The 15,268-nt window shown below is 30.0% G+C and overlaps 1 long non-coding RNA gene and 1 pseudogene across 1 annotated transcript; both read right to left on the bottom strand.

Moving 5' to 3' along the window:
- LOC107419173 (uncharacterized) overlaps positions 1 to 15,268 on the bottom strand; it is a 76,185-nt pseudogene that overhangs the window by 31,377 nt on the left and 29,540 nt on the right.
- LOC112491605 (uncharacterized) lies at positions 33 to 1,858 on the bottom strand. Its single transcript, XR_003055919.3, has 3 exons — positions 1,586 to 1,858; positions 735 to 854; positions 33 to 608 (listed from the first exon to the last, which is right to left on the bottom strand). It is a non-coding gene; the product is annotated as an uncharacterized LOC112491605 (long non-coding RNA).

Genomic DNA, 15,268 nt, shown 5'->3' on the forward strand with positions numbered 1-15,268 from the left:
TATAATGTCAGCCTGTAATTGAAAAGGGGAAAATATATATATATATATATTTATATATAATGTCAGATTCAAATAGGAAGAAAAGAAAATATAAAGAAGTTTAGCAACTAATAGAGATCGATTCTAAGCAAAGAAGTTTATATTTGTACTAAAGCCAAAGATACATCTGGCAAACATTTGGCAATGGGATGAGAAAGCAGATTATGTTATGCTACATTAGATTTTGGTAAACTACCAGTGCATTCTACACTTGTATCCTAAGGCTGACTTTTGAAAGATTTCCCAATTACAATGTGTCTCTCATTTACAGTCCCATCATCACAACAATACTTGGGAAAATAACCCAGAAAATCTTTGACTCCTAGTTGAAATAAACGGCCGGTGTGCAAGTTCCAATCAAAAGTATGCAATGTGAATGGTACCATATATTTCTTGAAACCTCTAAAAAGAGTTATTATATACACACCTTGTAATAATCCGTGGATGCATAAAAAAAGATCCATCAGACTTTTTCTGGCTTGAAGTAAATTTCGTCCATAACATAATCGGTGAGAAAAATTTTAAAACTCCATCACTTCGCTTGTAATCTTTCCTCCTCAGAGTAAAAGCTGCATGAAATCTGTGATTAGTCAAACATTGCATAAATTTCAATAAGGTCTGAAACAAACATAAAGAAAGTACAAGATGAGGGTTAATGTTCAATGTGTCAATATTTAAGCCACTGAAGTAATTACCTCGCATATTTGACTCCAAGAGTCATTTAACCTTTGTAGAATTTTTCAATGGCGATCTCTCTGACTTAATATCATGTGTAACGGTTTAAGATCCCCGCAAATGATCAATCACATAGATTCCTGTTTGAGTAAACATTAATTACACAATACAATATTGGCCAAGCTCACAAGAATTACATAATTAGTTTACACTGCATCTCTGGAAAGTCTTGCAGATTCTGCAGAATATCTCCCTAAGGAAGCATATTTCTCAATCAAGGCGAGAAAGTATACCATTCAACAAAAAAATGGTTTCAGAAAATGATTTAACAATAAATGAGCTGCAAAAAGGGTTCCAATATTTAGAGAAAGAAGAAAGCTTACAGTAAAAATTATGAGTAGGCTAACAGGACCAGACACCATAGACAATAAGACTATAGAACAGGAATAGTAAAATGCTAAACACAAACAACGTACCATCATCTTTGTCATACTAGTATATATATATATATATATATCTATCTACATTGCCATTTCTTGTTTCTTCGAACTTTTTTGACAATCTCATATGGTCTTGATTATGATTTAAGTGCTAACATTAACAAAATGAATCTAAAATCTGACTTTCATCAAACCCTATTTCCCAAATTATGTCCCCAAATGAAAAAAAAAACTAAAACAAAGAAAAAAAACAATATTGCCATTAAATTCGAAAGGCATTCAATCATCAAACAGCAACATTTTCAGATTCACAAAACCCTAACGTCCACAAGAAAAAAAAAAAAAAAACAAAACAAAAATTCCAGCCCACATACAGCTACACATAAACACACTCAATCATACAGAAGGGGAAATTGGCATGGAAAAGAGACCTGGAAGACAGCGTGAGCAATGAATTGCTGGAGCTTAAATGATACAGAAAGATAGAGACTTCACTGATCACCGACGTGTATGAGAAACAACCCTGAAGTTAAATACAATCCCAGAAATCTGAGCTGCTGACCCTATCTTCTTCTTGTTGTTCGTCGTTTCATTGACACATTGAAACTGGATCAACAAAGAGCTGAAAGGGTTTCTTCGGAAAATTAAAACACGACAAAAAATTCATCTCCAAGCGATGGGGGAGATGATCTGAATAAATTGAAAAGGAAAGGCAAAGTAGATTTTTTTTTTTTTTTTTCTTCCCGATTGGTTAAACTTATATACCTAAGGGAATCAAAGTGTTTAAATTCAAATTATTTTACCGTTGACATTTCAAGTTCAATTTTTTTTTTTACCGTTAGAAATTTTCTGCTCTTCAAAATAAAATACGATTTTTTTTTTTTTTTTTCTGTTATGACCGTTGATAGATATAGAATTGGATTCCTTAGACACTCAGAAAACTTTTATTTATTTTTTGGCAATAAAGTATACACTAAACAAAGTTAATTCGCATTTTTGCATGCTTAACTATTAAGCGTGACCTTCTTTTTAACATAAACTTATTCTGTAAAAATATGTTGCAAATCAGAAAATATATATATATATATATATATATTTAATTTGAAGATAAAAATAGAAAAACGTTCCACATACCATTTTCACATTCTTCAATCTTTGGTTTTGTTTTGTTTAACGCAGCCAAGTCAACGTCCAAGGATGTCTTCCTCTTTATTGAAACTGAATCAAGATTCAAGAAGGTCGACGTTTTTGTTAAAACAGAAAAAATATTCGTCTGAATAGGCCATGGAGATGAGTAACTAGGGGAGGAGGATTTGATTAAATTCGAAAAGAGAAAGAGCGAATTACACATTTTTCCAGCAGAAGAAACTACAGAGACTGACTACAGTGCTCTCCACATGAAAGAGTGTCGGGTTTAATTTGAATTTGTGACCGTTGTTCTAGCCCTCTCCATTTCATAGCTAATTGGGCCTTGTTTGGGCCGGATTTGGGCTAGCAACATCACAACGAAAAGAGATGCTGTCATGCGGAAAAATAACAATAATAATACTAATAAAAATCACATATATATTCCACAATATTTCTAAAAACTTCTAGAAGCATGTGCATTAATATACTTTATTTTTCAAATTCCCTCTATGAATATTTTTTTTATTTATTTATTATTTTAATTTTTATGATTATATCCAAATAATGACATATGGTAATAATTTTGAAATAAATTTAAAATAAAAAAATAGTTGATTTTATTTTATTTATCAAATAAGTCAAATAAGTAAAATGTATTAGTATGTATATATATATATATATATAGTTTTCTTAATTAAACAAATTTTATATATTTTTACATATATAAATATAAGTATATGGAAATTAATAAAGATATATTTTCATTTAGACATAAAAATGTAATATCATAAATAATAATTGTTAAATATAGCATAATAAAATTTATTTTCAAAACAATTTATTTTATTTTATTTTATTACCAATTAATATATATTTTTATTATTAAATTATAAAATTATATTATATTATATAATTTAAAAAGGGTACATTATTAGTGTCATGGAATTATAATATTTGTTATGCATAATAACTCTCAATCAATTGATAAAATGATATATGGTAATAACTTTAAAATAAACAAAATATTTGATTTTATTTTATTTATCAAATAAATCAAATACATTTGGTATAAATTAGTAAGTGACATCTTCCGGTTATTTAAAATTTTGGTACTCAATATTTTTTAGTTTTTATTCGCTTATATTTCTATCTTAGTTATTAATTTTTTTTTCTTTTTTGGTATTGAAATAAAAAAATAGTTTTATTTTAGTTAGTATAAATTACAAGATAGTTTCTTGAGGCAGACAATATTTTTATTTTTGTGGTTGGTTAATATAATTATTGTACATATTTGAAAAATAATATTTGTTTTTGTTGTTTTAGCTTTTAAATAAACCTATCAACCTCTTTCTAGCATTATTATTTTTTTCTCTTTAATATCTACTGTTACACTTTATCTTCCTCGGGCTCCTAATTATTGAAAAATGAAGAACATATATATATATTAATTATGGATCTATTAGATAAGTTTAATTATATATAATTTCATTCAACAAATGTAATGAAATCAACCAAGCATGCACGGATCATATATATATATATATATATATATAAATTATATAAAAAAGTTATTTATGGTGCATATAACTAATTATTATATGATTCAATAAATTATATCTTTTTTTATTATTTATGATTCTATCAAAATATTAATCAGTACTAAATAGAACAGCTATTTAAAAGTATAATTTTTTTTTATCTTTATTCGTTGTATTTAAAAATATATTTTTATTATTATAATACTAGATAATTGATTAAAATATAATTTTTTTTTTACCTTTTATGGTTATATCTAAATATATATAAAATCAATTTTTGTTTAGAAATAAATTTTAAAAAAATAATAAATATAAATTTATATAAAATTTTACTATAATAAATATTGTCATACACATTAAATATATATTATAATCAAATTATATGTAATATTAAAATAAAATATATACAACACTTCATAAGTTATATATAAAGCGATGCTGATTTATATCATAACATACGAGCCAACACATATGGTAGTGAAATTGTAAATGTATGTTATGTATATATATATATATATATACCTCTTTTTAAATCCAAATTATTGTTAATTAGGTTATAATAATAATAATAAAAACAAAATAATAAATATAATTAAATTATAAACATAGGAACATTAATTATTTGCAAAGAATAAAAAAATACATTTAAATTCCATAGATAGAAAATATTATATGAATACATTTGAATTTGAATTAAATTATATAAATACATTTGAATTTAAATTTGAATTGGATTTTATAGATTAAAAAATTAAATAGATAAATATTTCTTAATTGAATTCCATAAATTTACCTTATAAGGTAAATAGGATAAATAATAATAATTAATAATTTATTAAATTACATTCTGGGTATTCAATATATGAAAATTAATTATTTGTAAGAAATGAAATATATATTTAAATTTGAATTTAAATTCATAGATGGAAAATATTATTTCTGTACATTTGAATTTGAATGAAATTTTATAAATGTATTTGAATTTTAACTCAAATTCCATAAATGAAAAAAAAAAAAGATAAAAAAGTTCTATATATAGAGAAAATTATATTGGTAAATATTTTTAAATTTGATTTTCATGATTGTATAATATTATATGAAGATGTCAAATTTATAGCTCTTATCAAACTTTTATAGTATAGATTAAAAAAAAAAACAAATCTAAATATACTTATTGATAATAAAATTTTTAAATAAATTTTTAAACATAATTAATTGTTATAAATTATTTTTTAAAACATCTATTATAGTTATACATGCTAAGCATAGTACGGAAATGGATGCTAATAAATAAATTAACTAAAGAAAGAGAGAAGCATAGGCTTTTAGCCAAATATTATGACTATTTGTTATTTTTTAAGCAAGGTCTTTCAGTTATGACCATTGGATTCCATAAAAATGGACTGAACCTTATCACATTATGAAATCTAATTATTATAAAAAGATAGATCTCATTTACAATAATAATAATAATACACACTTCTATGTATGTATGTATAAGTAGCTCCTTTTTTTTTTTTCACCTAAATTTTAGTTTTTGAATATCTAAGGAAAAATGGTTAAGAAAAAAAAAAATATATATATATATATCTGTAAGGAAAAAAAACTTCAATTGTAGTGTCTCTAATTTTCGTATGCGAATCTTGCTAATTTTATAGGCCTTTTTTTCTTCATTTTTATTAATACCTTTTGTTTTTGTTGTAATTATTTATGTTTATTCTTTAAAAAAAAATAAAAATTAACCAACTGGTAATGATAAAAACCAAATAAATTGATCACATTTAATAAAAGTTTATATTTTATTTTTTATTTTTTTCTTTTAGATTGTGTATAGTTTATTTATTTTAGTGGTTTGTTAGTGTTGGTTGATAATAATTAAATATCTCTATTCACTATCAATATAATGAGAGAAAAAAAACATAAAAAAAAATTAAACACAACTTAAATTGGATTGTATTACTTTTTTTCTTCTTCAATAGTTGAAGTTAATTGATATATTTAATAAATTTTAACCATCATTAATTAAAATTAATGAAACATTAATGTAAACAAACTACAAATACCAATAAATCTAGCTATGGTTCAGGAGGCATTATGCCCCCCCCTCTTTTTTTTTTTTTGTTTTTTGTTTTTACTTTTAAATTATTTTAATATATAGTCAATTTTTTTAGAAATAAAATCCTTCTTTTCTTAATCATATGGTTCATATATCCAAGGTTTAAAATATCCGATATTTCTTCGATATTTCTATTTTTGGAAGTAGTCGAAATAAAATTTAGGTTTGAAATGGAAATAGATAAAACTTCCATAATATCTATCGAAATTGCTGAAATTTCACCAAAATTTCCATGGAAATTTTCGTAAAATATCCACATCAAATCCTTAAAGATTTGGTTAAAAAATCTATAATTTCCATTGAAATTTTGAAAATATCCATGGAAATTTGTTTTTTGAAAAAATTCATAAATATTATTGATATTTAGTAAAAATATTTATCAAATTAACTTCATTGATAATTTTTTTACCCTTTAATTGCTTTTTAGAAATTTAGTGATATAAGCAGAACTAGTCTATTGTTATTATAATATGAAACTCAAGTTGAGGGATATGGAAGTTGAAAAAGAAAATCATCAAGACTTGGATCCAACAATAATATTTGAAACTATAATGGAAGATGATGATGAAGAGGGCAACGAAATGTACCAATGGATTAGTGATGTTCATTTAGATGATCATGAAGGGAATCCTGATCTAAAGATTGTCCAACAAGCTGAAAAAGAAGGAATAAATGTTCAAAAATTGATTGCTGAAGAAGTAAATTCTAATAGTAGCGATTCATTTCAAAAGCTTATGAGAGAGCAAACTAGACCTATTAGTGCTTCAGCTCCATCAGGTGGTACACATTCACAATTGGAGACTTTTAATAGTACTCTAACTTCAGTAATGATGAAGATAACTTCAATAAATTATCTGAATTAGAAGTTAGAAAAGGTAGTGGCCAAAGGGAATCATCAAGTCAAGAAGCTGGATTAAGCCTATTTACTGGTGAACAATATCACACACATGCAACACAAGATGAAGATCATGGAAGTAGAGATACAGGCCAAGGATTCGATTCTGTTGGAAAAGAATAAGATGTCACAACAAGAAGAAGATTCGATTTCTATGAGGGTTGGAAGTCATTTTCATAACCTTTATTCAATGGATATTTATGAAATGTCATCAAGAAGCAACTCATGGGTACCATCTCAAACTTAACCATCAAAGAGTAGTAGTTATGCACATAGTCAACCAATAATGCAAGATCCATATGGTTGGTATATTAACAATTATATGCAAAATTATTAGGGAAATACATATTTTCATAACTACTTTTCACATTTCACATCTCAAAATCAAAATGAGGAGGAAATCGATGATTTTTAACCATCCAGAAGTTTTATGTGATATTAAGATGACATTTATGAACTACAACATAATTATAATAATTGTTTTATATATTTTAGTTAATAAATAATTTTATCATATATGTATTTTTTGATATATTTTTATTAATAGTAATTCATTTATGGTAATTAATACTTATTATAAATCAATTCACTAAGAAAAATATAACATCCATTCAATATTTTAGAAAGTTTTATAATCAATTTGATAAATGATTGATTGAATAAGCTAATTCTAAAGTTTCAATAAAAATTTTCATTTTTTAAAATAAATTTGCATCATTTTTTATAACTTTTGATCGATATTCGATATTTTCAGATATTTTTATGAAAATTTTTGTATTTTAAACTCTTAATATTTCCATCGATATCAATTTTTTGAACCTTACATATATCAATTAAATATATATATACATATATATATATATATATATATAAAGGCCCACAATCCACTCAATATAATATCTCTAGCAGTCAACAATTAATATTGCCTTTTTACGTGCATTTTTATTTTATTTTATTATATGTTTCACTTAGTTTTAGTTTGAATTAGAAATATAGCTAACAAATTCTAATTTAATAAGTTTAAAATTTTGACTTATTTAATTAAAATTGTCAACATTATTTTAAGTTCAATGTGATAATTTCTTGTAGTGATATATTGAATAATAATTACTGTTCAAGAGCTTTTTCTCTTTTCTCTTTTGTTTATTTTTTCAATTTTAATGGGTTAGTTGTTTGCCAAGAAATTTAATTTCTTTTCTCTCATACAGTAAATTCATTTTTTACATAAATATTTATAAAGATTTGATTAAAACATCTATTAATTACAATTATGCATTTTATGAATGGTTATTTTATCATATAACAATAAACCTTTGTTACTTATTTTTTAAAGAAAATTATCTACAGTAAACAATGAACTTGTTATGATGTATGCTATACAATTGCATATTGACACGGATATTTTGATTTAGTGAACGTTTGGTACAGTGTGTTAACCTCGCTTGTATTATATTGCCGGGGTTTTTTCGATAAATAGCCACCTTACAACTCCATTTTAGAAAAATAGCAAAAATTTTTTTTTTTAAAAAAACTAGCCACCTTGGGACAAAAATACCCTTGATAAAATTGAAAATTACGCAAAAGGTTTTTTTTTTACCCTTTCCTTTCTTCCTCTACACAGCAGTTCATGGGGTTTCTACACAGCCGTTCGTGGGGTTTCTCTAAGGTCACTCTTTGCATCTCATCGCCTCTCACTCTCATTTTTTTGTATTTTCTCATATCTCAAACTAAAATCAGGTAAAAATTTTATCTTTTTTCTTATTAGATGAAAGTAAGGAAATATGTGTTTTTTTTGTTTTTTCTCTTTCTCTTTTTTCTTGTAAGTTTTATTAGTTTAGGGTTTTTTAAGCTTTTTATTTGATATGGGTATGCAAGAAATTAATTTATGAGATGTTATATGTGATTTTAAAGATACTTAGGTGGCATATGGTTTGAAAATGGGAGAAATTTTGTGTAAAACTGAAAAATCACGAAAAACAGTAAAAACGGAGGAAATTTGGCGAAAAAGATGAACTTCCGCCAATTTCCTCCAGTTTGTCAGTTTTCGCAAAATTTCCGCCAATTTTTCGCCAATTTTCCACCAGTTTTCCACCAGTTTTCCGCCAATTTTCCGCCAATTTTCCGCCAGTTTTCCGCCAATTTTCCGCCAGTTTTCTGCCAATTTTCCGCCAGTAGGAAAAAGCTATATTTGGCCCAAAAAAAAATAGAATCAACTTTTTTAATACAGTTAATATGTTTGTTTAGTATTATTCAAAATTTTATATATTTATTGATTTAGTTTAACGTTATTCATTTAATTTTGTAGTAAAATGGAAGATGATGACATTGTAATTGCGGTTTTATACAATGGAACATTGGTACAAAATGATAGTGGTGATTGGGAATATCGAAATGGTAAAAATGTAATGGTTTCCGTCGGCAAGAGATGCACAAAATCAGAGTTAGAGGATGAGATTTTCAATTCTATTGAGATAGATCGAAATGAATATTTGCTAAAGCTAAAATGGATATATGGACGATGTGCAGAAAAGTTGGATCCTACAGAAATACGATGTGATAGGGATGTGAAATGCTTTCTTCAAGAAGTGAGGAATGGAGGGATGACAATGATGCGGCCTCCATTGTGTGTTGAGGTGATTTCGAAAGTTGAACATGTATGTAGAAATGTTCATCAAACAACATTTGCTTCGGATAGTGGGAGTAATCTTCATTCTTTTTCTTGTCCTCCAATTGGCGCTCGTCTACCACAAGCTTCCGGTACTGAACCTATTCAGGCTACATCTCAGGAAATTATGGTTCAAGAAACTCAATTTAGAGATCAAGTTGATGTTTGTGGGGCCTGGACATCATTTAACATCCACGAAGGAGTTGATGTTGGAGGTGACTATGCTGAACGGTTTCCTAACGACGAGGAGTATGAGCAGTTGCATCATATTGATCATGATGAGAATTACAATGCAGCAGGGGATGATGTTGATCATAATGATGTAGATTTTGATCATGAGTTGCCGGACAATGATAATGATATGCATCTTGAAATGAACAATGAAGGAGTTGATGATGTTAGGGTTCATCGTGCTACAAATGACCACATATCATCGAGCAACAGAAGTGGTTCTATGGCCATATTTTCGTCAAAGTTCATTGGCTGTGAGAGCATAGTAGTTGGACAATTATTTCGCAACAAACGTGACCTACAGAATAAACTGAGTATCTATTGCATGCGAGAAAATAAGGAGTTCAAGGTGACACGGTCAACTACACAACGGTATGAGGTTGTATGCTTGGAAAATACTTGTAAATGGCGACTACGCGCAACCACATTTAAAAATGGAGAAATGTTTGTTGTGAGAATTTTTGATAATGTACACAGTTGCTCGTTAGATATCGTGCATCGAGAACACAAGCAAGCCAGTAGCCGGGATATCGGGCAATGTATCAAATCTAAATATGAAGGTATTGCACGTGTTTACAAACCCAAAGATATTCAACATGATTTTTTGCAGAAATATGGGGTGAATATAAGCTACAACAAAGCATGGAGAGGTAAAGAGTATGCACTTAACAGTGTTAGGGGATCTCCAGAGGAGAATTTTGCTAAGTTACCTGTCTACTGTTATGAGTTAGTGTCAAAGAACCCTGAGACTGTTACACGTTATGCACTTAACAGTGTTAGGGGATCTCCAGAGGAGAATTTTGCTAAGTTACCTGTCTACTGTTATGAGTTAGTGTCAAAGAACCCTGAGACTGTTACACGTATCAAAACAGATGATAATAACAATTTTGTATATTTCTTTATGGCGATTGGAGCAAGCATTAGGGGATTTAAATCCCACATAAGACCCGTGTTGGCTGTTGATGCAACTACATTGAAAGGGAAATACAAAAGGTACATGTATATTGCATCGGGCATGGATGGCAATAAGCAAATATATCCTTTGACTTTCGGCATTGGAGATGGAGAGAACGAGCAAGCATATACATGGTTTTTCCAAAACCTGAAGGATGCCATCGGAGATTTTCCAGATTTGGTGTTTGTGAGTGATAGACACCCCGCTATTGAAAGGGCATTATGCAAAGTTTTTCCCAATGCACACCATGCGTTGTGCACGTACCATATAAGCAGAAATATTAAAGCAAATGGACATGCGAAAGATGAATCAATAATACAATGTTTCATGCTCGCAGCTAGTGCATATTTGGTTGAAGATTTTGAGTTTTATATGGGGCAAATTGAGGCAAAAAACAGTAGGGCTGCCCAGTACATTCGATCATGTGACCCTACAAGGTGGGCACGTTCCCTTTGTCCATGTAGAAGGTACACTATCATGACCACCAATATTGCAGAAAGCTTGAATGGCATTCTGCTAGATGCTAGAGAGATGCCAATAGTAGCATTAATAGAGCACATACGGGATTTACTGCAAAGGTGGTTTTATGAGCGACGTACTGCAGGTGCAAAATTGACAAAGCCTGTGACTGACCATATGGAAGAGCAACTCAAACTACGAAATTTGGAGTCCATCGGACTACGTGTGAAAGCTATTAATATGCATGAATTTCTTGTGGAAGGTGGGAGTTTGAGGGGTACAGTTAATCTCCAATAAAAAACATGCTCATGCAAAGTCTTCGATCTTGATCAATATCCTTGTGATCATTGTATTGCCGCTTGCAGAGACCGAAAAATTGCTCATTATGGCATATGTTCTCATTACTACACCGCGGATGCATATCGTGCAGCTTATGCTGAGTCCATTTATCCTTTGTTAGATGAAAAACAGTGGCATGTCCCGGATGACGTGGCAAGTCGCATTGTTCTTCCACCAAGATGGACACGTAGGCGAGTCAGTAGACCGAGGATGCAACGCATACCATCCGAAGGTGAAGATGTTATTGGACGTAGATGTAGCCGATGCGGTGGTGTTGGACATTATAGGCAGAGATGTACGAATCCATTGTCTTATGCTTCGAATTAGAAAGTTTTAATTTAGTGTTATGGTTTAATATGTTTTGATAATTATTTCATATATTGGATATAATATTTTCTACTCCATGGTGGAAGATTTATTAGCAATCTTTTTTTTTTTTTTTGAATTTAATCCTAAATGAAAAGAGGCTTTCTGGAATTGATTTTCAATCTTTAGTTTACATATCATTTTATGAAATGTCCAAATGATTTTGAAAAAAAAAAACAAACATATATCAATTTTTCTTTTATTTAAAATGGTTATTGATTTTAAATGTCACTACATTTTTTGTTAATTCCATCTTCATCTTATATAATATTTGTCTCTACTCCCAATTTTTTTTACCCTACTGTTAACTTATATAATCTATTAGAAATTGATTTTCCAAGTGGAGGAAATTAGTTTCTAATAGGAGTAAAAATTATTCAACGATTTCCGCTTGGAGGAAATGTTTTCCAACAGGAGGAAAACTATTTCCGCTTGGAAGAAAAGTTTTCCACCTGGCGGAAATTTATCCAGAGGCTTCAATTTTTCTTCATATGGGATTTCCGACTGGAGGAACATTTTTCCTCCATTTTTCCGCCTATAGGAAATATTTTCCGACAAGCGGAAAATTTTTTAAAATTTGCAATTGAGCTCTTAAGGCGTTTGTGCATAACGGAATTCTAATAAATAAACATGGCACATTTCCTATAAGGTCAATTACTTATCCTTACATCAATACCACATTGTTATCTTTGTTAAATGAACATTATAAGCCACCATTATATTTACAATTAAAAGTCAAATATAATAAATAATATGCATCTATAAACATGACAAAAGGAAAGAAAAAAGTATCACCACGCAGCTCATATGCTAAGTTCTTTGTTGTAAGCCTCATATGCATACTTCTTCCTAAAGAACTCCATGTCATCTTGTGTGAATGTCAATGGTAATCTAGCATGTAAAAATTTGATGGTCTTGAGTGTAAATATGCCACAGTCACCACTACAAAAACAAACAATTATTATAACATATATTAGTATTATTAGAACCATATTCAATAGTTAATATTTATTCAACAAACATGTAAGTATTAAGGGGTTTTACCCGTTACTTTGCTGAGGAGTATTTTGTGCCAATTCACATGTAAACTCGTCAATGGAGTCTACAAGATCCGGCCATTGCTCATAAAAGGATGCAGACCGCAATAAATATGGTAACATTATGCATAATTTCTGGAAATAAATTTGTCCCTTGTATCAGTTACCAGCCTTATCTGAATCATATACAGTCATGCGACGCTCTTTCAAGTCCACGTGCCCTACCACCCAATGTATGTTGTGCTTGTTTAGTGGAATCAACAACTGTCAATACATTACAGAATTTCAGTTAGCACAATAAATAAAGGAAGGCACATGAATAAATGAAAGTTAACATTACACAATTTGGACATGTATATTTTACATGATTTACGTATTTCCATGGCTTGGACTCTTTCATTCGAATTCCCAGCACATATTCTTGCATTGCGTATGAGAATTGGAACTTAGATGGATTGTCGATGAACTTTCCATGACATTGCTCAATGTATACCTACAAAAAAATAATTTATTAGTTATCCAAAATCACAATAGCCACATATAGGACACCTGGCCGTTACTTACCCAAAATCCTCCATCTAGCACCTCAAAACTAGGATAAAAAATATCAGGAAATTGATTGGCACGTACACGAAATAGGTAAGGCAGGACTTCCATATGCTGCATTGAAAGACGAGTTAATTTTAAATTACATCCATGCAGTTGAACAACTATATATGGAATTTATCAAATTATAAAATAAAAATCTTGATCGAAAAATACTTACATCGTGATTCAGCCACTTCTCACTGTTTATAAGCAACTGGAAAAAGTGTTTACCCGCAGTCAAAATGTCCATATCATGGGATGGAGTCGATGGTTCAACATGAACATGAGCAGTAACTCCTGCAGTCGATGAAGAAGGCTGGTCTGTCGGCTTATGTCCCATTCGCCGCCTCCCTCCTTTTCCCATAATTTCCACAGACGGCTCTTTCCGTTTCTTACTTATTCCACTTCTTGTAAGCGGAATACCTTCATCTTTTTCATCATGACTTGCCTGTGGTGGCTTGTCTCGAATAGCAGGTGCAACATTGTATGGAGTACTGTCATGACGTACATCCCATGCCAAGTTGCCGATATATGCATGCTCAACTTCAGTCACATTCATTAAGCCATGAACGAGATACTGCAAAAGACAAAAAGGATTATGATCAAGTGATTAGTAAGTAATACTAATATTCATACAAATACTGCAAAAGTGTATAAATAGTATTACTATGTTGGAATGTATATTTATATATATATATATTTGTACATATAAGTGGAAGAACTCATATACTTACATCACGATGATCGAAGAGTTCATTGGCCTTCTCAAATCTTGGCACTTGTGAAAAATGCCAATTAAGAATTCGAGGGAATGCCATGTCCGGCAACTTCTTTCCGAATGCTTGACCCAACGAAGGAATTGTCTCAAAACCCCAAATCTGTCAAACAATTAATTAGTAATGAATAAGTAAAGAAATACACACCATAAATGCAAGTGTAACAAACTTTAAATAATAGTGTAACAAACTTACCATGAAAGCCAAAGGAAACCCACAAAGACTATAACTCTTTGACTTGTTTAAAGCCATGGACTCTCTATGCTAAAAAGCACTCTTCAACGATCTAATGGTGGTAGTATAAGATAAAGTACCCCATGGATAGTTATTGAAGTACTCTAAATCGTCCACCATCTCCAAGTGATTATGAGGTGCGGTGGCCATGCTTTCTTTGCCTAGAAGAACCGTCTCTAGGAAATATAATAAAGCCAACTTCAATCTATCATCGTTGGCTTCATCATTGTCTTGACACTGTGCAGTCATGAAAGCTTCGGTTATCTCCGAGTTAGTGACCTTTCGCTTTTCGCCAAAATACGTGTCACTAATACGAGTAGATATGTTAACCCGCCTATTGGGTTCGTAACCAAACCGTAGACCTGTAATTATGGTGAAGTCTCTCTGTGTAAATCTAGCACCACACCCTCCAAAATTGAATACCATAGAGTCGTTGTCGTCGCAAACACACTGCCTATATAGCATGCTGTTGACGATGTGGTCACTAAATTGTATCTCATTGGCCTTCAAAAAGTGGAACAGCTATCCTCAAACTTCTTCATTTGGGCTGGAGTCAGCTTGAACTTAATATCCGACACAGCTTTCCAGAAGTTCGATCTACAATTAACCTTTGCCCTCGATATCTCCGAGTCCCAAAACCTTCGTTGGTAATCTGAATCCATTTATCTGCAAATCAAATACAACAAAACATAACAGATTGAGGAAACGTTTTTTCCGACACGAGAAAAGCCTGAAGGACAATTTTTCCGCCTGGAGGAATAAATTTTCCGCCAGGAGGAAAAGGTTT

Source organism: Ziziphus jujuba, chromosome 2 (assembly GCF_031755915.1).
Source record: "Ziziphus jujuba cultivar Dongzao chromosome 2, ASM3175591v1".
Classification (NCBI taxonomy): Eukaryota; Viridiplantae; Streptophyta; class Magnoliopsida; order Rosales; family Rhamnaceae; genus Ziziphus; species Ziziphus jujuba.